This window comes from Neodiprion pinetum, chromosome 2 (genome assembly GCF_021155775.2).
Source record: "Neodiprion pinetum isolate iyNeoPine1 chromosome 2, iyNeoPine1.2, whole genome shotgun sequence".
Taxonomy (NCBI): Eukaryota; Metazoa; Arthropoda; class Insecta; order Hymenoptera; family Diprionidae; genus Neodiprion; species Neodiprion pinetum.
The window spans coordinates 26,470,545-26,498,485 of NC_060233.1; the positions used below are offsets into that span (position 1 = coordinate 26,470,545).

Sequence of the window (27,941 nt, forward strand, 5' to 3'; positions counted from 1 at the left end):
GTTACAAATTAAATTTACGAATGATGGACAAATTAGTTTATTCTCTTTGCCAATGTTTTTACACCCGCTGAACTGCGATAATTATCTCGGAGTAATAGTCCTTTTTTCAAATCTACACATCCATGTTTTTTCTAAGATCGGTCTAGAATGCGTTCATTCTTTTATTACAACGACTATGCTTCAAAAGTCTCGGTGTGGTTCAAATTAATTAACGTTTTCGTTCCTATTTTATTTTTAGCTATTCTTCTATTTCTCTTTCATTTTCTCTCTTGTTCAACGTTTAATTTCATCGGGCTCGGTTTTGAAAGTTTTATCATGAAACCTGTCAGGTTACAGCGAAATACGTGTTTTGCACACTAAATTACACGAATAGAAAAATTCGTTGAGGAGATCTGGACTTTATTCAGTCTTTCGGGTAACTTATCTCAAATTGAGACAACTCAAGTCACGAGCGTAAAATACAACCAGAATGTTATATTTTGTTACAAGTGCGGAAAGTAGGTGATTTCCGATTTATGCGAATTTTGCAGCGTGAGCCGCAAAGCCAAGTGCTATGTTTGCATGAATTCCACTGCTGCAATTACAGGAGTCAGATATCACCCATCCCCCTTATTAACACAGTTATATTTTCCCACACCATATGTGAAGGAAAGTTTGATTTCGCAAGCAATGAAGGTGCTATTGACAGCGCGTGAAATTGGGTACGGGTAACTTACGCTCAATGACACTGTGCGTAAAATTGAACGGTTCGAAAGTGCGCATGCGCCAAAGAAAGCCCTAGTGCGTAAAGTGCAGTAGTTCAATTGTGCGCATGCGCCAACGTCATTTCACTACAATGTTCGAAAATGGGGCATTTTACACACGTTCTACAGTTTTTAAAGAGGTATGAAAATTTCTTTTTTTTTTTGTTTTTTATAATCTTGTGAAGTCGGGGGACATTTTTCCGAATTTCACTCTGGCCCTTGGAGCGGTGAATCGCTTTTACTCGAAGATGTATAAGCTGTAGGTCGGCGGTTAGCCAGCGTTGTTAAATATGATTACGTTTACCAAGGGCCAATCATCGTCACGCAGGTCGGAAGATAACGTCAGACGAAAAAGCTTCGCGCGAATCTTTGACGCGACTCTCATGCAGCGTGACATTGATGACAATGAAAAAAAAAAAAAAAACACGATATGCTGAAAAGAAAATAAAATTACGGTTTTCACCCGCGATAAAATTCAATGCATATTATGTTTATTGGCAGGCGGAAATTCTTGAACGTCGCGTCATTTACTGTGATGGAGCGAGGGTACAGCAGGAAAGTAAAAAAAAAAGTGGTACGAACAAAAAGTAAGCAGAAAAGACGAAGAAGAAAAAGTAAAAGAAGACGTCGCGTCGTTGGCTTCGCATGTACTTGCGATAACATGACAGTTTGCTACGCAGGTCGATTTATCGTACCGATTTATTGCCAGCCAGCGGCTCTTGAGCGCGAACTTTAGACAAAGTTTTACGCAATGTTTAAAGCACACACGTCAAGACCGCGGTTTTTCTGATCTGCGGCTTCGCACGTAGGCTCAAGACACTTTCGTTTGCCTTGAATTGTTTCATTTACTTACTCCCCGAAGTCCAAGCTCGCCTCTCACCCCTATTATATCCAGCTCCCTTTCAACCTCGATGCCATTTACAAGTTTTGGTACAAACTGTCTTGGCAGCTTATGGGTATAATAAATTCGAAAACTCGAAACAACAACGACAATTGGGCGTGGAGTCGGTTGTTTGGGAATAACAGTTTTTTAAGAGAGAATGTGTATACTAGGGTCTTTCCAAAAAAAAAAAATAATCATCGATTTTCCACCGTCGCGCACTCTACAAAGTTTGTTTAGGCTAAAGGAAGGATTCCGTCAAAATGCGAGTTGTTCCACGTTATGTGGAAAAAGGCGCTCATTTATTTTTTACTTTCGTTCACATTTTCTTGAATTTGTGAAGAAACGTGTTCATGAAAATCACGGTCCGTAACACATCAATACATCAACCGGGAAACTTATTCTCCCAAATTAAAGTTTCATATTAATTTACAACTACATTGTGAGATTGAATTAATAAAGAAAACGTCATCGGATACACGTTTCAAACATCAACTGGGAACTTAATATTACAAACGTGCGATGTAAGCAATAAAAAAAAAATCATATACACGATTCTTCGTAATTTAAAAAAATGTATGAAATTGAAAAAACAATTGAGCGCGATCTTCCACATAACGTAGAACGCTCATCTTTCGGCCGAAACTTTCTTTTAACCTAAACAAACCTTTTAGGAGGTGCCACGGTGAAAAATCGCAAATTGTTTTCTTCCGAAACACCCTAATGTATACCCCGTCGTAAATACTTTTGACTTTCTAGTAAGTATATTTCGAACTTGAAATTCTATTGCCACTGAAGACTTGGTTCCACAGAATTAAACGATAAAAAATCTCATGAATTTTGCGGAAAAAACTACTGTAATTTCTGCAACCTTTATTGCAAATATATAAAATTAGGTGTGTTGTTGGGTATTTATTTCCGAGTTGATGTGATTGTATCCACACGTCAAGTATCGTATTTCTAATTTGAACATTTTTTACACTTTGTTTCGGAACCCATGTACTTAACAGTTATACGAACTATGATTATCGTAAGAATTTGCCAGTCTCGAAGTTTCTTCTTGTTTTACAAAACACAGTTTCAATCCAAAAGTATTAAAAAAGCAACCAGTAGTCGGATAAACATTATTAAATCAACAAAATTAAGTCAGCTGATTCGTTCGAGTAAAATAAGGGATTGCTGCAGACGGTGGCGACGTACATGAAGAAAAAAAAAAAAAAAAAACAAAAATGCATAACGTATTATAACTGCGGTATTGTCAAACGATCCGATATACTGCGAGAATTTTCTGAAATTTAAAAAGCTTTTCAGCAGGCCTTGACACTTTAAAATAAAAATACCATATGAATCATGTGGAGAATTTTTTTTATACTTTCAATCGATTTCATCTCAAGTGATAATCATACTCAAACAGCTACAATCTATAACTGAAAATGTAAATGAAATATTTAGCGTAAATATTAAGTCCTTTATCTCCACCTCAAAAGAGCTCAATCTTTTCAAGATGCGGATGAAAAATCAATGTGATAACAAAAACGCAGAATTATATACACGTTGTGATTTCGCGAAGTTGTGCTTATTATAGCTGAAAAAAGACAGAGAGCTTGGGGCACGCATGTTTCATTAGCGGGGAATATAACAAAATTGCCGAAGCAATTCCTGCCAGTAAAGTTTAAAAATCAACTGAAACTCGCCAGGAGGCGACGAGGGGATGAGTGGCCAATGGTTTTGTCCCGTGACGCGGTCCGCAAACTGGTTCTCGTTTTTAATTCTCGCAGTTTTTTTCATCCCTCCTTACCCTTAGCTTTTTCTTTTCTCCTTGGTAGAAGGGACAATGGGGAGAAAAGTCCACGAAGAGAGTAGGCTCAAACGAGAACGACTGGAGCTTCAGAAAATGAGATAAGAGGGGGTGAAGTGAGCTGCACAAGGCTTTTCAGCCACGGCCCAACGACAAGAATATCAGAAGATCAAAAATTATAATTACCGCGAACATGGGATGGAAAATTTTTAAAAATGTAAAAAACAACGGTGGCCAAAATATCTGATTACAGAAATATCATGGCTTAAACAGTCGAGCTATAATGAGTTCAGAAAGGTCATGGTGTCGTAATCATAATGTGGAATCAACAATGTATGCATAAACACACAAAATATATAATTACACTGCAACTTCTGAAGCATGAGAAAGAAACAAAAGTACACGTTTCAGTAGGGAGATCATCGACCCTTAAAATCCATCACTCGGGATCCAGTCGATGATGATGCTTACAAAATTTGAATTTTGAACATAGGTAAATCAATGAGATGAATGAAAAAAGGAGGACGAAAATATTGTGTTCCAGGAACCCTTACTGATCAAATTTGTGCGTGAATCTCATTATAGAACGAAAAGCATTGCAAAAATATTACGGAGCGATGTCGCAACAGTGTGTTCAAAATAAGTTTGACAATGGGTATGCGTATATATTCAAAATGGATGAATGGTTTGATACCCAATAAATAAAACAAGAAGCACGGCAGTTGAAAGCAATATGAAATTCAAATAACGCTGAATCCTTTTTGTGAATCGGAATGAACGAATTTCACTTGATTGGCCGTAACAAATTAAATGCGTAAGAAATGTGATATCAAGTCTGACATCTAATACTTCCACTATGTGATAATTGTTTCATGTGATTAATTATTCTCAATGTTTCTATGTGGCAGAAGCGTAAAAAAACATGTTACGAGTAACCGCATAGTAAATGTCGAGATCAATTTTTGTTTATGGCCGTGATTTTTTTCGGTCTTAAGCACGTCAAACTCGCTTACGCGTTTGGTGGCCGTCTGTGGAACTGACAGTAGAAACAAACTTCAAGCAAGTCTGAAAGAAATCTGTTCTAATATAAAATCGATTCACTCACGGCTTCGGATATTGAATACGTCGCGCACGGTGTGTTGATGTATTGATACAAAACATGCCATATGAGCATTATTTGTTTGTGAATTTAACGCAAATATGAATAAATTCAATGAAAAATTATAATAATGAAATTTAATTCAACTATGATGCATAAATTGGAAAAAATATATCATTCAAATATCAAAAAAATGTCTAACGGAACATTGTAATGTGACTTACAGGCATTACAGGGACAATATTGTCATGTCGTATTGCAGTCGATGATATTCACAACTGATATTCAATTTCACACACAATTTCTTGAAATGCGCATGATCTGAATTTGAAGAAGAAATAATGTTCGATGTATTATGAACTTGACGGATAACAAGACAATTGGCTTATTAAATATGTAAGATGTGATGATTGTTCATGATGTAAAATAAATGGTGATAGTTATAACGGGTGTCTAGAAAAGGCTAGTTTAGACCGTTATTCGACATTGAGAGAGACGTAGATGAGTTGACGGTTGGTGTGGCCTGCTTATCCTTGTTAGAGACCAGTTTGCAAAAGTTCGTGGTAAAGTTCTTGAGAATCCAGACGAGGAAGAGAGACCACAAATATTGTGTGTCGAAAGCATTGGGTATAAGGATTCCTAGGTATAAAGGACGGGTAGAAAGAGGAAAAGAAACAGAGCAGGGTTGTGAGGAGGCATGAAGTTAATGTAGAAGAAAGAAAAATACCTAACATTGTTAGCGTAATCCTAGGTTGGTTCTACAACACGGTTTTCATAAGTATAGTACATTGTGTATTCTCGTAAGAACCGCTAGGATAAAAAAAAAACCTGTACCGACTACTTTTTTTATTCTAAAAAATATACATAATAACTCAAAATATGTACATCTGTGCCCTGCTGTGGCGCTCGCAAAATTTACCTTTTCATGATAGTGCCACCTACAGTATACTAAAAGTACATCTTTTATTTTTCGACTACTCAATCGACGTCGAATATTTTCCTCAATTTAATTCTTATGAAATTTTTTTGAAAGTCATACGAACCTAACATTTCACCCACTATATGTATTATATTCTTCGTTAGATTCTGATACTTTTGACCTTAGATTTGGAGTGAGGAAAATAAAAAAAAAAAAAAACACCGATGAAACCAATAAGTGTTCGAGAATTCGATCTTTCTTTGTTTTGAATCTTCATATCGCTGAGCTTTTCAGATTCTGCGTATATATTATCTCAACATAATTAGTTTCTATGACATTCGTTCAACTGAAAGCTCATCAACTTTTGTACAGTTTTTCTTCCTGACATATTCATTGTTTGCCCAGAATAACAGATCGTTGAATCAGGATTATTTCTACATCATTTGAATAGATTGTTTTGTACAATTATCTGCCTTTTAGAAACAAGGATTTGGGTGAATTGCAAACCTCGACCTAACCAACTATTCAATTTTCTTCAACTTTAAACTTTGATAAATCCATTTATGTCGACTCCCTGCTTTTCTCATTCTCGTCTCCCACCCCGTGCAACTTAGCACCCACCCTGTAATACCAGCTCTGCAAAATAGGCTAAGCAGCCATTCTTATTCCTGGTTTAGGCTCGCGGTGAAAGGCGGCTGACGGCAAGAGTCTGCAAGGCCTAGCCCCTGGCTTTCTGTTGCGAATTAGTTCCCGTCCCTCGCGAAACGACCTTTCGCATGCATACTCTACCCCTAGGTGGATTTTTCCCCGTCACTCGGCTTCGATCGCTTTTCTCTGGGGCCGAAGGCTAATCGATGAGTTGAATATCGATCGAAACACTCGGGCCGTGGCTCAAGTGGGTGGAAAAGGGCCTCCGGCTCTCCTCGCCGCTCTTTCCTTTTCGGGTTCACGTTATTAGTACCGTTTTACAACTTTGACGGGGAGCTGACAGCTCCTCCTGCGCGCGTCAGCTACGCGATGACAACCCGACGCCTCAACTTCGAATAACTTATCGCTGACACTAAACGGCGACTGATATCAGGTCCGATATACCGCATTATATCATGGCTATCGTATCCACGTTAGTCACGTTTTGAAAATCAGGTTTCGGAAAGATATTTAAGCGTATGACAGCTAGGAGATACTTGCGAAAAAAAGGAAAAACACGAACTTGATGGAAAAATGGTGAGACCTGCCGTTTATAATATGGTGTGATTGGAAAATCAATCGATACTAATTATTCAGTGTTGGGAATTTTCCGCACAAATTTTCGCACTGTATTGCTATGAAATTAGCACGTATATGAAACGCGTATCAAGTTTCGCATCGACTACAATTTATACGCGACAATTCAACACTGGTAAACTTTGCTATTACCTTCTAGAGTATCGAAAGAGAGATCGTTCAGCGCGTTGATGATTTGTCTAGAAATTGGTGGTAATTAAATTTTCATATATCCGACAGTTTTTTTTTTTTTTCAGATTTAAATTTTCAGCATCGAAATTGGAAAGCATTTTTTCCCCATACCTGCGACATACAGACAATACAAACGTGGGGTGAAAATTACACGGCGGATGTTTGATATACGTAAAAGATACCGCAAGGGTGAGATAATTTCATAGAATGATAACGCGACATTTTTTTTTTGCTTCTCCATGTGTTGTCCTCATAAATCTCATTCTCAATGGAAAAAAGAAAAAATCTGGGAAAACTCGATGAACGGTATCACAAATGAAATATAACATGTATCCAGGTAGCTAAATTTATACGCGAATTACGGAGGGGACTGAGGGCCAAAGTTGCGCCAAAGGGGTCCTCTTGATTATGAATAATAAATTGATAATTATGTACCGCCGTACATATCGGTACTTCTCTTGAAATCCAGTCAGCGTCGGTACCTTATGATCATCGATTTGTAATCGACTGTAGGATATACTTGATGCTTGTATAAATAAGTATCGGATTGTACTTATGGGGATATTAATAAGACACGCATTACCTATATTGAAACAGAATTTCAAATTTTTTGGTAACTTATCAAACCAATTAATTGATCGATGAAACGGCCAGTGCTGTGCGATTAAATATCGGCGGAAATAACTCTGCGAGTATGAAATTATGTTTAACTACTGTAAACTTTAATTCAATAATGTTGAGTGTAACTGCTTTTAGAGTCGTGGTTTCGAGAACAATTACATTAGCGTGCTGTTGGGCGGTCACACCCATGGTGATTCCAGTTCACGAACCTCATATCTCATATGAAAAACTTTAGCAAACATGTTTTGCTGTTTCCCTAAAAACGGCATTTTCTTGTTGTATCGTAAAAAGGGGGGAATTACGGGCCGTTCAGAAAAATTCTTAACCCTCTGTAAGTTAGGGATCCATAAAGAAGAAAAACGAGGCGAACAGCTCTCGTAATTGTTCAATATTGTACACTATCGATCATAGATGCAAATTTTTTACAGAGTTATGAACAGTAAAAAACAATTGTTTCCTATTTATCCCATTTTATGGTGGATGTTTTCATTGATAAATAAAAACTGAGGATTGTTTTCGAAAGAAAATAGTATTCATGATATGTTCTAAAGAAACTAGAAGAGATACGAGAAAACTTTTTATACAAAACTTCAAGCGAGTCGAGTGGGAAAGATAATGCGAATGTGCGTTGATTCGTGGATTGCGCTACTTTCGTGATTTTAGATTAATACATATTTTGACTATAACCAGCTGATAGCTTGTTGGAAAACGGATTCAAAACATAAAAAAAAATATCAAATTTTTCACAATTTTCAACAGTGAAGTACTAATGACCATGGTTCAAAAATATTAGAAATCGTATTTTCGGTGTAATCAACTGTCTCTGACAATCTCTTGGACACGAAAAAGTACCAGAACTTCAGGGATTAATGTTTTGTCTCAGAAAAAATGCTCGAGTACTAAAATTTTGAAACATTTTGAAAATCAGATATTGTTTTTTTACATTTTTGAATCTGTCTTCAAACCCGCTATCAGATGATGATAGTCAAAATATGTGTTCCTCATCTAAAGTCATGATGTACTCAAAAACTGTTGAAAGTGGCGCAATTCACAAATAAATCCATACCAGCATTATCTTTTTCTCTCGAAACCCTCCGTCTTTTTTTTTTTTTTTAATCTTTTCCTTTCAAGTTTTCGAGATCTTCGCCTGGCGCGAATAAAAAATTCCACCCTGTATGAGCGACCATCACTTGATGAAGCATTTGAAAAACCTTCAAAAGAATAAAAGAAAAAACAGAAGAAAGGTACGAATGGGAAAAATCACCAGCTGTCGAATCCGATGACTGTCCGCAGTTCAAGTTAAGCCATACAGTGAAAACCAACGAAACAATGAGAGAGACGGATAAAATTTTGTAAGAACTTGTATACAATACGTATTATACGCCTTGTCATCCTTCGAGGCGTAGAGAAGAGTCGGACCTGGAGGTTTTCGCCGAGCCAAGGAGAAGCAGGGGTGGCTTGCAGTGGGACCCTGGGATTAGTAAAAAAGGATGGAGGTAGACGGAAAAAAAAGTAAAAACGAAACGCTGACAAAAAGCCCGCAAGGTAAAAGAAAAAGCAGATTGGTTGAACACGGGGGTGTTTCATGACGTCATCGATCACTGGCGTCCCTTTTTACTACATCCAGTATAGGGTAAAGATCCCCCAGTTAGGCTCGGTCGCTGGAGCAAATTTAGGTAGTTTTAACGCTACTTCTTTACTACTACAAGCGAATAGTATAAAGTCCCAACGACTATTCTAACCGCTAAAATCTCGGCAAGTACACACTCGATTCAACCTAAAGGAATCGGTTGTGAAATTATTAAAGAAATGTTCGTTAGCCATATTACATGAAATAAAAATTTAGCATAACCAAAAATACATGTACTGCAACTTGAATTTATGGTAATAACAGTTAAAATGTTTATTATTCCGTAGAGAAGATGTTCGAATAATTTTAATTCGATCAATTAACCTGTTTTTGCCTATCTTTGCACAAAAATGTAGAAACTACTCGTGTGCGTAACGCAGCTATAAACCAGCATGGAATGTTCAAATACGATTCCAAACTAACTTGGTCGGTTCTTTCTCATCTGTATGCTGAATTTTTCTCATGATACTTCATTTCCTTTGTCATTTTATTAACAAATCTCTCGTTCTTGTCTTCATTAAAGTCGTTCTCATGTTTGACTGTCGGGTTTTAATCAACTCGTGACTGCGGTCAGCTCCTAATCACATCTACCCAAAGACCCTGTAATAAACAGCAATGTGGCTGAACAATTAGTCTTTAACCTTTTCAAAAGTGAAGTAACATCTCCAAGTACACTTTGGAGAACAATTTCATTCGACTCTTAAAACTATGGAGATGAAGTTTACTGCATTTATGAAAACTTTCACCTCAAGTATCCTCCGAAGTAATCTCAAGGTAACGAATTACCGTTGTACTTCCAAAGAAAACTACACACTATTCATTTCACCGTGAAAAGTTCAGGATGAATGTTACTCGATAAACTGCACAATTGACGATAATGGAAAACAGTTTTGCCGTCGTATTATTTACCTGTGTAGTTGTTCAGATCAAATCTGTTCTGTATTACTCTTCCGTCAACAGCCGTTCAAATTCTACCATCGATAATTGTTTCATGTTTTTGAACGAATGTGAAAACGCGGTCAGACCCGAGTGCTGTTCCGCAATTACAGGGAATACTGTCATGCCCACTTGCAATGATCGATCTTTGGCTCTTAATTGTCGTTGACATGAACTGCAGACCACAGACACGTGTGTCATCCATTTCCCTCGATCGTAGGAGCAACACGAGTAGCAGATTGACAGAAGTGGATAGAACATGTCTGGTTTTATTTACCTCATCAATGATGCTGCACATTCAAGTATTCACGTAATAGCGTACTAGTAGGTTCTCTCGTTGAGGTTCTACTCGTATGCAGAAGGGCTTCAAGTGTCTGATGATTTGGATGTGGGTATGTGCTTGTGGGCACGAATACGTACAGTTCAAGTTTAAAAGGATCCTTTGCGTTATATTCGGCTCGAGTGCAACTTGAATGGATTTAATTAAGCACCGGGTAATAAGCTTAAGCTGAACTCAGCAGAATCTCCAAGATCGCACGCAGGATGAATATTAACCAGCGGAAATTATTATGGAGCAGAAACTCACATCGATGCTTGTACAAATGGAAGGAATTTTCAACAGAGATAGAATTAAGCATTTCGTAATATCACTTAAAAAGTGAAACGGACGTAGCTTAAAATCTTCCCATAAAAGTAGCTACGTTTTCTCGATCTTCTTGCCGATCATGGTCAGTAATCATTGGTGAGAGTATAAGTTCAGAAAGAGAAAAAGCTAAACACAACAAAAGACCGTGAAGAAATTTCACGACCTTGCTCAACTTTCTTCACTAATACTTCCCAATAACTTAAAAACTATTCGACCAATGAACATCAATGGGTTAGGTAAACTCTTTAATGGTGAATGTAGTCACCTTGTACCGAAACGTATTTTGTTTATTTGAGGTGAAGATTGCAGGTCACATCTCGAAAGCCAACGCTGTATTCAATGTTTACAGAACCGTAAACTAACCAATGACGGTGCTTAGCAGTTTGCGGAACACGTTGACTACACACCGCGATCACTTCAGCCTGACTAACTCTGCGCTTGTATCATCGCGTAAGACATACATAGTGAGTCTACACGAATTTCGTCCTCGAACGCCATCTCGCACCAGTCTTCCTCGGCCGTGGAAGCTTCCTGGGCCAAGTTCGGCGGATCCTCACCCAGTATATCACGACTGGAGGCTACGATTGGTTTCCGGAGCTCAGCGCCTCCACCGGAAGTCGAGCTAGCAGCGTGCAGCACGCTACTTAGTACCGGGCAGAAGTGTGGGTATTATCAGCTCGGATTCTCTGAGGAAACAATTGTCTATTGCCAATTCACGGCCATGGGCCAAAATCACGTTATGAAGTTTCGATAGGAATTTTTTGTACCGTATTTTGGGTTCTAATAAGACACCACCAACAAAATTCGACTAGCTGAGTCTTAATTTATCCTCCTATTTGATGGGTGGACTACTGAGATGTGAGACGACGAAAGGACGGCAAGAGATGCAACTTCTTGGCAAGTGGGCATAAGACAATCTTTACATCCACTGATTGGGTATTCTTTCAGTGTATCTGTAGTCATCTAAACTTCACAATCTTCGATTGCTCCAAGTGTAAAAACATCATTACGAATCAATAGTCCAGCAGATAGTAAACAATGTGCCCTTTTTGGTAGTAATACTCATAGGTACCGAATGCTAACTATTAGATCTGAACAGTTTTGACTAATCTATCACAGTCTTTGCTGCTAAAATTTTAATGGTACACATAGCGAATGTGAAGAATTTTTACATAGGGTATACTGCTTAGTCGAAAATTCACGCATAATACGTTGCCCATGTGATCAGGTTACCATGTTTCAAGTTTAAGAACAACATGAAAAACTGTTTCATTCTTTTTTTTTCGAAAGAAAAAAAAAACTTAGCCAGTATTTCATCAGATCATCGCATCAAGATGGATTGCAAAGTGGTTATGCGTATTACCCGACCCAAGCTGCATGACGTGCGGTAAAATTCTGGTTAGTAAAAGCATTTTCATCGTTGGCGAGGTCGTCGTATTCTGCCGTTTCTGTCACGGCAATTCTCGATTCATTACGCGAGCTCCCCCTTTGAGCGCGTTTCATTATAATTGACGTAAGGCGGTTGTCTTGTGACGGTGTGAAAGAGCTCGTGCAAATGAAAATGAGATTGAGGGTAGAAGGTAGGACGAGGGCGAGGATGAAATAGTGGACGGACATAAAGTAAGCATGCGTTTCTGCGTGAATCGAATATATCCGGTTCTTTTGTAGAAAGCTTCAAGCTTTGAAAGACCAAAAGAGGAAAAGAAGAGTATCTCTCGAGAATAAAGACGAAAAACTGCCAAGAGTTGCGGTCCCGGCATAAGTCTCCGGAGTATATTCGCACTGTATTCATTACGAATGATGGAATTTAAATTTTACCTCAACTCTGCTAAAGTCAAAGTGCCCTTGACGATGCTTCAGAACCGTCTAGACATTTGCGAGCCGGATGCTGTCCCGAAAATCTCACTCGCCATGCGGCTGTGTTGTATTACCAGGAATGAATAATTGCTGGAGTGTAATAGCATCTCGGCCAGTCGGCGTATTTCTTGGTAAAAGATCATTATATATTTATGGAAGTTGATATTACGACTACTCTTCCTTTTTCGAACAACCGTAAGACCAAGTTTATCTTATTCTTATAAGTATTCAGCTCGTGTTTGCACAGACACCAGTGGCGGTATTTATTCACGCACGCGTGCAATCGACGTACGCTTTATAACGATTCAGAAATTTGGTGGTACCGTGTTTCGGGCTCACAACGCTGGCTTGCAATCGAGGATTATCTGAAATCCATTCGTCACACGACGTAATCTTCATACAAGGATGAGATAGTGCCGATGAGTGATGAGAAATGAGTAGTGCTGGTTGGTTTCTAAATTTTCGTCTCAGTTAGCGCGTCAAGAAGCACAATCAATTTGTGCATACAACTGCTGTCGAGTCATGACGAACATCCAACATGATAGACAAGCGTTGTCCAGTCGACGAATACTGCCTCATATCATATGAATGCTTACACTATTTGAAACCTTGAAAGGTTTCCACCGTTACTCGGTAGACCCAGTCTTTACTTATGGGATTTCAGGTCCACCAGGCACCTCGGGAGTAATCTTACTGCTAGCAAACAGGACCAACGATGTATAGTTGTATAATGGGAGCGGCTTTTAGGTCGGAGGTTTTGAGATAGGGATAGAAAGATAGGTGAAAGGGGGTTGGCAGAGAGAGAGAAAGAGAGAGAGAGAGAGAGAGAGAGAGAGAGAGAGAGAGAGAGAGAGAGAGTAAGTCACACCCTGGACCAGGCGGTTGTGTGCCTTCACCCTGGTGATCAATATATCAGACCCAAGTTAGGCGAACCGTATGAAAAGCTATCACGATTTATACCCCGAGGAATCCATCCGGTATTCCATGCCCAGACTGGTCTCCCCAGATAATTGCAGCACGCCACCTATTGTTGATTACCAATCACCTTCTTTTGCCAATTATTGCGCACGTGCGCCCAATGGCTTAACAGAACCGGAGTAATTAAGTGACGGTTACGATGAAAGGAATGAAAAAACCAACCACTCACAACGGGTGGTGACCGAGATTCGATCAACTCACGAACCTCATATTCGTTAATGGAAGAATAATCACATTTTGAATTCACACTGAGCTCTGAATTAATGAAGTCTCCTACGCCAGACAAGCCTTTCAGTAGTTTTCTCATCAAGAAAAAAGATTTGCTTGCCGCTGCACAAGTTCGTTGGACGGAAATGAAAAATTCTCTTACGGAGCAGCGTAAGCACTCCTACGTAAGGATGGTTCAGGTGGAATTGAACTGTTTTCAATTCACCCGGACGAAGTTAGTAAATTTGAGGAAGAAGTTCGTCGGGGACGGTAAAAGAATAATTGATTGAATAGGCTAGGCCCAGCCAGCTATCGTCAGGCTATTTATTTACAACAAACAAAACAAATAAACTAAAACTCAACAAAATGCGTGGTGCCATACATGTGTTAAGTACGTGTGAGGTTCAATCAATGTCATATTACAAGGTGAACAATTGACATAAAAGTGAAATTTGAATGCAATACGAAATGAAATATTATTTAAGTCTAAATTGACTTGTGGAAAATATAGTTGAATAACTATTGATGAAAAACTTTCGAAAAATGACTATCCCAAGTTCTTTGGATATTGATTACGTGGCAATCGGGGAGGAAGAGATATTTCGGATCGATATTCGAAATGATTGAGCGGAAATCGTACATTTTGTTTCAAGTAGTGCAGCAGAGTCAAAGATCAAATTGAATGGGTGGCAAGTTCAAATTTAAAAAATTTGTAGTAAGCGTTGCTGTAAATTGATTGGCTAATTTAAACTTTAAATGACGTCAGAATATAGATAGCTGGGATTTTGAATATCTGTTCTTTTTTTAACAGTATGATGTGTGAAGATGTGGATCATTTCTTTATCATTTATTTGCTTTGCTTGCTGTAAACAAACAGCTTGATCATGGCTGGCTGAGCCCAGCCGAAAGTTCGCAAAATTGCAACTAAATAATTTTGCAATCCGTCAGTCTTCGACCTTCGACGACGAACTTCTTCCTCAAATTATTCTTCTCGGGTCACCAATTTTACATTAATTATAATCATGTTGATCGAATAACTGTGTATCAACCCGAGAATTGGCACATACGTAAATTGATGGAAAAACGTTGTTTGTTTTGGACATTCACCATATTTCACACATTCTCAAAGTTGGGAAAAATTTGATTCCGGATGCTCACTGCACCTCGCGTTTTGCGGGAGTGAAGTATTACGTAACTCGGTATTGTTTCTATATAAATAGATGCACCGAATATCAGATACTTGTTCCAACGTCTAATACCATTACGAATTTACAGCTCTTGGTGGATGAAAAGTTTACACTAGTGTTTCCCCCAGCTCACTGACGGTCCAACCCTAATTTGTCTGGACTAAATAAATCCCGAACCCCTGTGTTCACATGCACCACGGATTTTTATAGCGTACTCCTCGTGAATTTGAAATTCTCTAACATTTACTGGGTCGGTCGGTGTGTATTCGCCGTTATTTGCAGTCCTAAATTTGGCTCAGCGGTGACATTCAAATACGACGGTTCTGCTTTACAGAAAATACTTTCACAGGGCGGAAAATTGCCTGCCATTTCTCATTCACGTACCTGCTGAGTACTGATGACTGATGCTCGAGGGTGGATCGCATTCACCCATCAAGACGTGCGATTGTACTTTTTAATCAATTCGAGGAGCTGCCATTAATCATGATTACACAGACGCAATGCTCGTTATTCATTAGTCATCCATATTGAAAGCTAGATGCATAGTTTGTTGGAGCACTATGCATGGAGTTATCCTAATTATGAAATGAACGCAGAAAACCAAACTATTACAACTCCCAACTTTCGTGCATCAGAAAATTTTTATTCACCATCAGCTTCCCAACACTGATCGTGAGGGAACAATATGCATAAATTTTTCCATTAATTTACAACTCATCGTCCGGATCTCGATTAAGAATTTATCAGAGAATTTTCTTTTTTCAATTCGCGTGACATTTTACATCTTTCACGACTCTGAATAATTTGTTGAATGATTGCGTACCCTCGAATGGTCAATATATCAGCACACAGCTTGAAGCCACGTATACTAGAGGTGTCTAATTGAATTACGATGACACGCGAGCAGTCAATTTGGACTGGCGTAGTGGGCGATCACAAATCACACGCAAAACGCGGTGGATGATGGCTGCAGGGGGTGGGTTGCAGGCGGCGCAGATATTAGGGGAAACTCGCGCTCGTAAAATCATTCGGATAAGAAAAACCAGGCAAATGTGCGATCGAATGTGGTGTGGAAATGAACGAGCCTACTGGCTGCTCAAAAAAGAAATGATGTGAGTACGTTACATGCATACCCAATACTGATTCGCTATTCTCGATGTTAGGTTTGTACGGGAATCTGATAAATTCTTCTGGTCACGTCCTATCCACTGATGTACAGTAATGTTCATTAATGGGTTCTCAGTGACTCACTATTTTTTTTTAAATCAAAACTGAAACAAGCTTTCTTTCTATAGAAATTCTTTGTATTGTTGGTACTCCTATCTCTTGAGTCACTAGTCATTGGACATAAAATTTGCTTAAAAAGGAAACTGGTTCCAGTTTTGACTCCAAAAGAATAGTGAGTCACTGAGAACCCGTTAACGAACATTACTGTATGTGGTCGCACTTGCATGAATTCCTCGACATATCTAGTTATTGACTGGGAAAAGTGTGTTTGTTATTTCGATTATTCTACTCTACAAGATATCCTTTCAGTACAATGTTGTGTAGGAAATGTAACTGTCTGCACTGTGTGAAAAATAATGAGAAACTATAATTTTTTACGTATTCGTGTTTGCGGCTTCCATTCCATTCGTCACTATTAGTTCTTATGGTCTAACTCATACTTGAATATGGTTTTCAGCTTCAAAAATTCTGAGCAGATTTTCAAATCGTGAAGTAGCACTGGACGAAGAAATTATTTGATCCTGTAGATCACAAATGACTTCTGAATAACCAGTTTCGAAGTACGAACGAGGAGAAAATAGGCGTAAACCTGTTATATTAAATGAACTGTAGCAAAACCGTGAATTTGCAGAAAGTCATAGATATAATGTAAAGATATCTGATATTAGCCACGCAATGAAACTGTGGTTACCATATTCTTGTTTTTTGTCACGTTGCATGCATCTGAATGCTCGCGCAGCCATTTTGCAAGCCTCGATCACTCTGACGTCCGGTAAATACGTACAAATTTTCAGGAACCATTGAAAAATCGGGATAATTCACTCTGCTTCCGTCAAACTTGAATATGAGCACAACTATTACCGAGGTCCGCGGCATCCAACGTTCTCTTATTACATCCTGACTTTCGCTCTGTCTTGCAAACTATGCACGCTGTTTCTGGTAATTCAGGCATCCAATTAAACTAAGCTCGGGATGTCCTAGTGGTTGACGTTTGCATAAATCCCACCACCTTCGCCATTGCAGGCAGACTTAGTTGTACTCAGGTTCGTGGGTTAGCTGGTATATAGCTGGATACCCACCGCGCTTCCATCTCGTCCGAATTTCCCGCTCGGTCTACCACTCTGTCAGGATTGTCGATCCACGGCAGATCCTCACCCAGTAGAGAGAAGCTCGCATCTGGATTACCTCAAATTCTGAGGCTGATGAAATGCACATCAAAAGTTATCCACATTGTGCCGTAATTATTTCGGATACCTGGCTAGTCTTCCACGTAGTAATTCATCCAATATTGCACCGTTTCAAATTCTCTATCAAATGGAAGTGAAACGATGGTGTTCCTCGTGTTATTTACCAAACCAAATTAAAAAGAGAGGATCCTCGTCTTTTTCCACAGACTTGCCAAGAAGGTACATACTGGCAGTTGTTCAATCTACAAACCACGTTGCGTTATAAAAAATATCAAATTTTGAAATCACTACATGCACATGGTTAATAACGTGCGATTCTCAAATCATTTTCCGTTCAAAAGAAAAAGGAAACGACAAATACTCGCGAGTTCAGAATGAACTTACATCAGAATTACCTCACGAAGAAAATCAAGGAGGCTTAATCGAGTGGTTGGACCGCGAAAGAAGAAATCAATTTGCGGTATGCGTCCAGTGTTCCCCTTTAACAAAGATCCAGCTACGCTTCGAGCACCAATGACTGGCTCGCCCGATTTATCACGACTGTGTTCGTGCAATTCGGATAGAAACCTGGGCTCACACCCTAATATATTACTGGAAAAAAGTTTTCAAATCTCTGCTCCGTGATGTCGTACATTAGTCCTTGGTGCTCCCGGCTCACTGTCTGGAGAGCATCGTTACCTGGGGTAGGTATCTGATTATATATTTACGTCTACCGCACTTCGTAGATGGCTCCAAAAATGTACTTGTAACTTGTCAAGCTTTCGTTCAAGATTTCAGCTGTACAGGTCCGAGCCCTTAGAATCGATGCCGAAACGGTGAATAACACAGGGGATAGATCGAAGCGATCGATTTACATTTGTAGGATGGTTTCGTGACCTGTGTTTTCACGGCATGGGATTCGTCGGAGACGAAGGGATGACCGGAGTCCATGGAAGAGAATACACGGCGATTCTAACTGGTTTATAATACTGGTAGGCGACACTGCGGGCAAAGTGGAGCGTGCGACATGGCCTTACAAAGCCGGGCTATAAATAATAAAGCGAAGTGGTAAGCCCCGCAGTTTGTATCATTGTCGTCCACTGGCTCATCCCATTTTTGTCTTGTCCCGGATAAGGTGTACCTCCAACCCTTCTTCCTGCTATCTACGTGGGATGAATGGCCGGAGATTTGCCGCAATGATAATTTTTTCACCCCCCTTTTTTTATCGCTTTCCCATTCATGTAGGCGATACGGACATGGGCTGCCAGCGTGTGTGCGAATCAATGAAAACTCCGCCATTACCGCTGCATCCCTCGTCACGGGACATCCGTGCCCGGTGTAATTGTAATGTGTAAACAGTTATTAAGATTGACACTTTATCACCACCGCACCGTCACCACAGCTTGAGACTCTGCCAATTCGATTCATCAATCTCAAATATACTGGCTAATTTGTAGTTAGACCGTGTTTTGCCTACTCAAATTCTAAACCTATGGGCTACGAGTGCTAATACTCCGTCCTTAATTACCGCCATCTGCATTCGAGCATTGGGCGACGCACCGAAATTGAGCATTTGCATAAGAATTTCGTGTCACCTCGTAACATGATTATACTATATCCGCAATAGATACAGCCTCGGGAGATTTCTTCACTAGTATCAGTATATGAGGTGTTCTTGATTTGAAAATACTGGGTAAATTAAACGAAGAGACATGCAAAAGAGAACTTCAAGGGGTTTACAATTTATACCGTTTCACCTCATGTTTCCATAACATTCGTTGGAGACCGTATGAGCTGTTAATCTGAACACACCTTGACTCGATAACTTTCTAGACAAATTTCTAAAGAAATCTGTATGAAAAAAATAATGAAAAAAAAGTATAACACAAATATGAAAGTTTGAAATTGGAGAGATTTTTTACCAATACTTTAAAATGTAAGCTCGAGTTTTACAAAACGTAACTATTGATTTCAGAGGCCATCAATGAGTTACTAAGAAAACTTTTTTGTTACTAAGCCATGTCAGATGCAAGAAAATCAACTTACTTCATGTATTGTTCGAATGGTTCAAAGCTGAATTGTGAAAAGTGGATAATTTTTTGAGGCCACCTAGATTTTGAGATATTTTCGAATTGCCAGATATCGTAGTTACATAATTTTGTCAAATCATGTCTTACGTCTTACGTCTTACGTTGTGTTTTAGAGATGACGAGGAAGGTACCCAAATAACCAACTCGCACTGCCACGTCAAGTTCGCACGCCCTCGCTCATGCCGAACCCATCAGCAAAGCCTCGTTTGTTCCCTTGCTATTGAATTTGAAATTAGCTTTCAACCAGATGCAATCACCTTTTATTAATTCACACTCCTCCGGAGACAGGGCCGCTTGAACGACGGTGCGCGTTTGGCGAAATGACTAATTATGTCCCCGACGGTATAAAATCACGGTAACGCGGTAATGGCTCCAATTTACTAGGACTGTAAGCGTGATATTAGGGCCTTCGAACTACCTTGGGCCAGGTTGGCCCGCGGGGAGGCCACGTTTCCTAGTCGGAGTTCGCACGCTATCGGCTTCATTTGTTTTCTCTTCTCCTGGGCAATTGCGTGCAACCACCTATCCTAACTTCAGATCAGACCGAACGATACCGGGGCTTTGTTAACAAATTGCTACGAAAATTTTGCTGCACTGTTCTGTCTGGGAAGACAACGTATTTCTCACTTACGAATCACGCCAGTTCTATCCTACAACTTCTTTTCGTTTCTCTTGCTCACTATTGAACAGCACGAATTTTCCTCGATTGATAATGTATTTGGAATCTCTTGTAGCATGTATTCGGACCTTTATGACAAATGTCTTTTGGGCAATCTGACGGTCAAATGTTTGCGATATCAGGCGCATAAGTATTTTTCAAGTCCATCGTAAGAACCTATGAAGACTTATAGTTCAAGAAAAGATTTAGAAATATGCAAATTGATGAGAGGAATCAAACGATCCTCAAAGATTTTAGTGCTATACAAATATTCCGGAATCCATTATTCATCAAAACACTTTGGCAGTATTTTAAAATTCTGTTTGTGTTTACATAGCTGAAGAATTTTCGATTTTCAGCTGTTATTTAGTTTATATTCACATTATACCATATTACTTTCGATTTGAGTATAATAAATGAGTCGGAAGTTTATTACACTATGGTGGCGAAAAACATCTTTTGTCCATTTGTTGTTCTTCAAAAAGCTGTGAAATCTTGATCGATGATATTTCTCGGTGCGTTCAAAAACAAGGTAACACATGTTGAATCCAATTATAGAAAAACCGTGATATTCAAAGTGATCACCAGGCTGTAAGGGACTTTAAAAAGCAAGATTTTGACGCTTAATCAGCCAGGATCGAAGCCATGTTTTTGGGAAATCGTCCAGAAGAGAGACTTTTAATTTGCTTCTGAAACCGATGATGTGATATTCCTTGGAGTTCTTCAAAATGTAAAGGTGAAGTATGAAAACCCGAAAAACATGCTATACGGTTAACGAAAACAACTTTGCTACCAAAGAAAGACAAGAAACAGATTCTGATCCCAACGAAGCTCTTCGTATGTGACCAAATTTGCAATCGTCGGGGAATAATTCACCAGATTATCTCACTACTGTACAATTCGGTATAAAGACTTCTGCCACTTTTCTGTACAGTACAAACATAACGACTGGGCGGATATTGCGTGGTTTCCATCCGAGGTGCCACCTTATAGATCATGAAGCAGTCAAGAGGCGATCTCTTTGAATGTTGGAACCGGCTCCCCACCCGGTTCACAGAGTATAACTCAGAGAGGTTGTGCGAACCCTTCGCGCCGCAACCAATCACATCGCATTACCGATTGCGACTTGCACTCGTAAATCATAAGGGTGAGCCAATGGGGGCCAGAGACGCATTCCCGAGCCAATCGTAACGGCGCTCCGGCGGGCTATCCTGTCGAATATATTCATACCCAGGAAATTACGTGTCCGAATCTAAACTCCGATGATTGATGGGTACAGCCATCGGTGGTTGGAACACCGCCACTAGAGCAGGGAATCCGACGCGGGCTAAAAGGCTGCGGGACTCTAACGCCCGATCGACCTAACCAGGCTGCGTTCTGCTCTGCAATAATTAGTCTCACCCGCAGTCACCTCAAAATTACTCCTGGGCCTTCGAGCCTCCCTCCGAAGGTCGGCCGGGATCGATTATTCCTTTCGACGTACCGGTCTGCGTCTTTATACAGAAACTCGGCCAGCCGTCCCACCGCTGCCACCAGAAACACACAGAGCAGCTACCGCTTTTTCCAGCTTAATTAACAGACAACACTCTGCAGAGGTACCATTTATCGAGGAACGGAATTCCACCACTACGTGAATCGGATATACGTGAGTCGATGTCAGTGGCTCTTCACTTCAGTCGATACTGTGCGAGGTACAGTTTAATTTATCGAAACGCTTTCCCTGATTCTGGTTGGTTTTGATTACTCCAAAGCTAACGCGGCTCGTTCCGTAACATTTTTTGCTCCGCATCTTTAAATTTTCATTCTTCTTCAGTTTGCTGATTGGTTGTGCAAGCATCCCGTTTTTTTTATAAGTATGTGAGAATTCAAATAATCCAGAATCCAAAGTACAGTATAGATCGGTTTTTTCTACATGAGAGTTTAATTATAACGCGTGGGTATCGAACTAGCGTCTGCGTTACATGAATTCTCCTCCGTCGTCCCACCGAAGAACTTGAGCCATCTCATTTTCAGAATACTTTTTTACACATGTTGAGTTTCCAGCTCTCCCGATTGGATTGAACCATGTAATCAACCTGAAACTGTTTTTAGGTTATCAGATTACTCATCGCTTTCAATCGGTGCCTAGAAATACTTCTGATGTTATTCAGGTTCGTAGCTATTCGTTAGAATCAAGTGACAATAATAATGTGTTGATGAATATAATTTGACACATTTCAAGGCAAAATAATACCAATTGTAAAATAATTTCCACCGATTTTCTTTTCCACGCATGCAGATGTGATTTTTCGGAAATGACGTCTTGACATTCTTACTTAATCTGAGAACCATTACACTTTCAATGATTGCCAAAGTTCACCAGTAGTTATCGTGTGAATCTCGACGGAGATATTTTTTTTAGACGGTGCGTTATTTTCCTTCACCTAACATACCCGCGCATCGGAATTCGTGCAGAGATTCCAATGGCCGAAGAGATAACGAAATATATCGATTCCCCTCCAATGAAGCAAGGGCGTGATCCGTTGGTGCAGGTAATGGTAATCGGACTGGGAAAAGCTTGATTCGATTCGTGACTCTATTTGCTATTCTGGCTCTGCGATGCTATCTACTCGTTGATGACCATTGGACACGGGGCGGCTGCTCGAGAGAAGCAAATGTGAAGTGGAATACGTACGCAGTGTTTCAGTTCTACTTTATTAGTGGCTCGCCATGGGGTATCAATTACGTACCCACCTGCAATTTCTGGACAGCCAAAAACTCGGTGCTTCCTTCATTTCACTGACTGGTTGACTGAAAAACTTTCCGAGGACAGCTATTGATTTTCATATAGTCTATACCGAGTTGACATGGACTATTTCAATTTCCATTATTACTCACCTGTCCAGTTTCTTATTCACCTCAACATAGTGAAACCACTGCACACTCGGAAGATGAATCCGTTCGATCAACTACAAAAACGCGACGGTCTCGAGAAGCGAATCAAGTATTTAGTCACTCCAACTAAACATAATATCAGTCGATTCATCATTTGACGTTCTCACGCAAACAAATGTTGAGTCATATCAACTGCCATGCGATTCAGATGATTGGATCCTCACTTCGCGGCCCATGATTGGTTGTAGTTGATCGACCGATTATTTTTCCAGCTATGCGTAGCTGGGCTTCATTCATGTTTCACAGTGTGTTGGGAGAAAACCTCGCCCACACTTATGACTAGCGGTTGTCTAGAAAAAAATCGAACCTCATTTCAGTATTCTATGATTATTATAGTGACCTCCCGGGATATAACGGTGGCCTGAAAGAAGTCTCACTGCGTAGAGATCCGGTAAATATTTAATGCCACAGTAGGTTATATCCCAACCCTCAACCTTCGTTGCCGTTGGGAGCTATATTTCTCGTTTGCCGTTATTTGAACACCGCGAAATGAAAACGCTTGCGTTGAAAACCTGACGGGCTGTTGGATGTGGCGAAAAATTATGAAGGGCTCAAACACGGGGGATTTTTTTGAAGTGCAGTTTAGCGAGTGGGACCGATGGCGATGCATTTCAACGGGAGGCTCTTTACCGCTCGAGTAAATTTTCCGCCGCTTGATCACGCTCCGCAAAGTCCATTATGAACTTTTGCAGCCAATGTATAGTGTATAAGTGTTTTCACCGGACGTGTGAACGCTGCCCGATCCAGTAGAAAACCTACCGCCTACCCGGGTTGTTGCCAGATAATTCAATTATACGGACCTGAATTGAAATAGATGTAATTCTATATTTGTCGCAATCTATACGCTTCTAGTTTACAGTTCACGTACAATATATGGATCAATACAAAGTAACGATGCTTTCTCTTCTAGTCAGTGATTGGAACCTTTCAGAAAGTATTCTGATATGTTTTTCTTTTTCTCATCTGCAAGAGTGAATACAAATTTACGAATCGAAAATTAATATTCAGATAAATAAAGTATTGGATGCGGTATTTCTTCCGAGCGGCAATAGCAGAGTTCCGTTTTTATTCGAGGTGCCAAAACCAACCCTGAGCTGAGAAAAAATTATTTGAAAATTGTGTCTCAGTGGAGCGAATTCGGATCCGTCAAATCAGGTGTGTTTAAAAAAGTCTTCACAGCTTGACATAAAGAAAAAATTGCAGGTTATCTAGTGGCGTTCTGCGCTAGTCATTTACAGCTAAATTTAGCTGTGACTCTATTGTTAAGGTCTGTTTAGAATATTGAATTTATGAGTAAAGTTTCGGCACCCCGTTGAATTCCCATCGCCTTCGTCTTCTCGTTTGCTTGCGCGTTTGTCTTTGCCTTACTCCTCCATGCGACCCTAACTTCCGCCGTAAAACTTTCCACTGGCTCGGTTGAATTCTACCAGGCAAAGCCATCGAGTTCTTTTATCGCCTGGCCGCTGCAGCTTCATAAGGACAAGTTTACGGGATGGAATCGGGATGCCAGGGTCTCCGGTCGAAATTCTAAACCCGTATCAACTTACCACTTCCCTCCATGCATATTCTGACTTCTCTTGAATTAACTATGAGCGTGGGTACACAGCCATTCACCGGGGTTATACACTCGCGAATCTTTAACGGTGACCTAAAACCCCTGTAATTCTTCTGAATGCTTCAGCAGGAATTCGTCCAAGTATATTTCTGAATCACAGCAGTGGAAAGAGTTGAAAAACTCAGTGCTTCTGATTGCAAAAAGTAATGTCTTATAAGCACAAGTACAACCTAGGCAAGCCTGTTTACAGATTCCGATGGAATAAGCCTGTTCACTCTAAAATGAAAGTAATAACTCGAAATGCCTTTATTCGAATGAAAAAAACACCTTCAAAGCAATTTTCAGATGTTTCGTACATGTTTCAGAAATTGAGTTTTGTTTCTTCAAAATTCACTTTTTTCTCACAATATGAGATTAATTCTACGAAATAAGTAGCGGCAATCGATTTATCAGAAAATTTTACTTTTATTTCATATAATTGACAATTATTCAATATAATTTACGTAATCATATCTCAAGAAAATCGTAAGAAACCGTAAGAAATCAAAATTTTACACCACAGTGTACAAAAAAGCGAATGGGTTAATTTTTTGCAGATGCCGAACGATAAACCATTTTTAGCTCCAAATTAACTAGCTCGTCATGCCAGTACGTAGAAAGCGAATGTGTAATCGTTGAGAAAAGTAGGTAGATCAGTTTGTCAATAACTGAGAATCCTATTATAAACTACCAGAATCTTGTAGGTCTACCTCGTAGCCATAATTGACAGTAATATTGCAACGTTCGTGATACAAGGATCGCGGAATCGAATTCCGTTCAACATTCCGAGGCGAGCTAGTTCGAAATTCCCACGCGGAACCGATGCGAAGGAATTTCGAATGGGATCATCAGAGTTGACCTGGAAATGAGTGACCCGCATAATCTATGAATATTTTTTTTTAACGTCATGATACAGAGCAATCATCAAAATTGATGCGTTCGGAATTGATAAGTACATTATCTAAGAATCCTAAACTTATGGGAAATTGAACTAAGCCCGGTAGCCTTTGCGATCAAACGTAGATCATGAATTAATTGCTTCATCAGCGCCAGATTGACAGTATCACGTTGGCTGACTCAGGCCTTTGCGAAACCTTCCAAAGTTTCTATGCGGGAATTATCGCCGTTCTACCAAACCGACTGTAGAACTAGGTGTAACGACGATATCTTTCGAAAGCGGGAGTCTCTGTGACAGTGGATCGGATACTTGAGTCCTAGATAACCTGATAATTGATCACTGCCGGATTAAACTTTCAGCCTATTCGAACGGCAGAAATTGAGCTGAAATTTATCAGGATTTCAGCTTTTCCAACCGAGAGGCGCGAGCCTTCCGAGATTTCAATGTAGGAAATTACAAATTTGGAACTTGGAATAGGAAGAGAGGGAAATCAGAATAGGTTAGGTATTTACCGGTGGGTGGTCTGTTGTTCTAATGGTTTTCCTTTCGATTGGTTATCCGCCTGTAGAAAACCGTATCATCTATCGTAATTAACTACTTTTGTCATTCTCCGAAGGTGTTGTGTACGGGAGTAATAAGTCTTGAATAAATTTCACTTCATTGATCAAACGAAATTATTATAAACACTATTTGTGCAAGGGTAGCACCATTGAACGTATAATTTTCCGACATGGAATGAGATCAAAGAATTGCTCCACTCAATCTTCTACGTCGAATCTTCAGAAGCAAGTGTGAAAATTTCAATCCTTAAATCCTTACGTCACATCCCTTCCATTTTTTCTCACCAATGCGCATCTCAGTGAAATTCGGTAGAACATGGAAGCTTTCTTGAATCCGTCAAGCAGCATTGAATGAGCGCTTGCACACTTTTCTAGTTGTACTTTTTAACAGCATCTATTTAGATTTTATGACGTGGTTTAGTAATCACGTGATTCATGGCAATAGTATTGCAAACTCGTTATTGAAAATATTCACAATTTCTTTGCGCGTCACTGAATTTTTCCGAAACTCGACGGATGCTGAAATTTCGTTGCTACGATCTGACATGAAGAATCTTTCGCCTATTCGAGCAACGCTTCGATTTATCTCGTTACTCTACTTCGGTGTTCAGAACAAGGAAGGCGGACAGCAACAATTTTGTATTATTCCGAATTCTTGGTAACTCAGAAAGAAGTCAAACGATTTCATTGAAATTTACAATACATGGTTATATTCACTGGATGTCCGGTTGGTGCATATTTGATTGACAAGCTGCACGTGGTATTCGCGATTTGACACGACCGTATCGCCAAAATACCGGATGATGTTTCGATGATATCGCGATTAAAATATAATATCTCAAATGCAACTCACCGAAACTTTGTAGTTAGGGATTCACCGGAGCTTTCCGTTCCCAACTGCTGCTGCAATAAAGAAGCATAAATATTGCATGACTCGATTTGGCACATGTAGCTGATGAAATGAAAATGAAAAAAAATATGATATTTTATAAATTTTTAAATAAAAAATTTCAGAAGCACAAAAAAGATTATGTCGACATATTTTAGACGGAATGATTAGTGCTTAGTTGATATTTTGTCGAGCGATGGTTGCAGCGTTCTAAAATTTTGTGAAAAGGTAGTGGAAACTGAAAAGAGTCTCATCGTCAGCTGAAATATTCTCAGTTCCGTATACTGCATCCACACTTACAGTAAAATACTGATATAGCCTGAGCCATACCTATTTTCCTTTGAGATTTTCCGTCAGAAATTCAAACAAGTTGCCGGGCTCGTGTTTTCCACTCGTACCTACTTTCCACTTCTCGCTGTTTACTCGCTCTGTTTATACGTCCACGTCTCGGCCTCTTTGCTGCGACCAGATTCAGCATTGATCAAAGTTGCACATGGGCCACTATAGAGAGACACACGCTGCAATCTGCGGACCAACCGGCGTGCAGCACATTTTATTAAATTTTCTTGAAAGTTTTCATTCCCAAGTATTTCCTTCTTCGGATTGAAATTCAGTTATGATAAATATTGAGAAAACCACCATTCTCCTGGATAAGAGAGTTCCTTCTCTCAAAAACGTGATAACCATTTCTACATAGCTGATGAAAATATATTGGTGATATAGGAAAAGTATTTGGTTTCGGTTGAAAATTACTTTATCTAAATTCAATGAATCTTTACGTTTTCGAACTTCTAGAACCCGAAAACAGGTTTTTAGAAAAATGTTCAACTGGATGTCGGTCTGTACGAAAACTCCCGCAATGATCTCGGAAACGGCTCGATGAAAAAATTTGAAACTTGCATGATTTTACAATCAAATGATGGACATAAAAAATTGCTAATCCAGTTCACTTTGAACTTTCGATTCTAT

General features: G+C 39.6%; 1 protein-coding gene across 1 annotated transcript in view; it reads right to left on the minus strand.

Annotated features, from left to right (window-relative positions):
• Lar (tyrosine-protein phosphatase Lar) overlaps nt 1–27,941 on the minus strand; it is a 464,266-nt gene that overhangs the window by 371,723 nt on the left and 64,602 nt on the right. Inside the window, exons 2-3 of the mRNA XM_069133249.1 lie at nt 27,303–27,497; nt 26,937–26,986 (exon numbers count right to left, since the gene is read on the minus strand). The gene's annotated coding sequence lies outside the window, so the exon portion shown is untranslated. The remainder of the gene's footprint in view (nt 1–26,936; nt 26,987–27,302; nt 27,498–27,941) is intronic.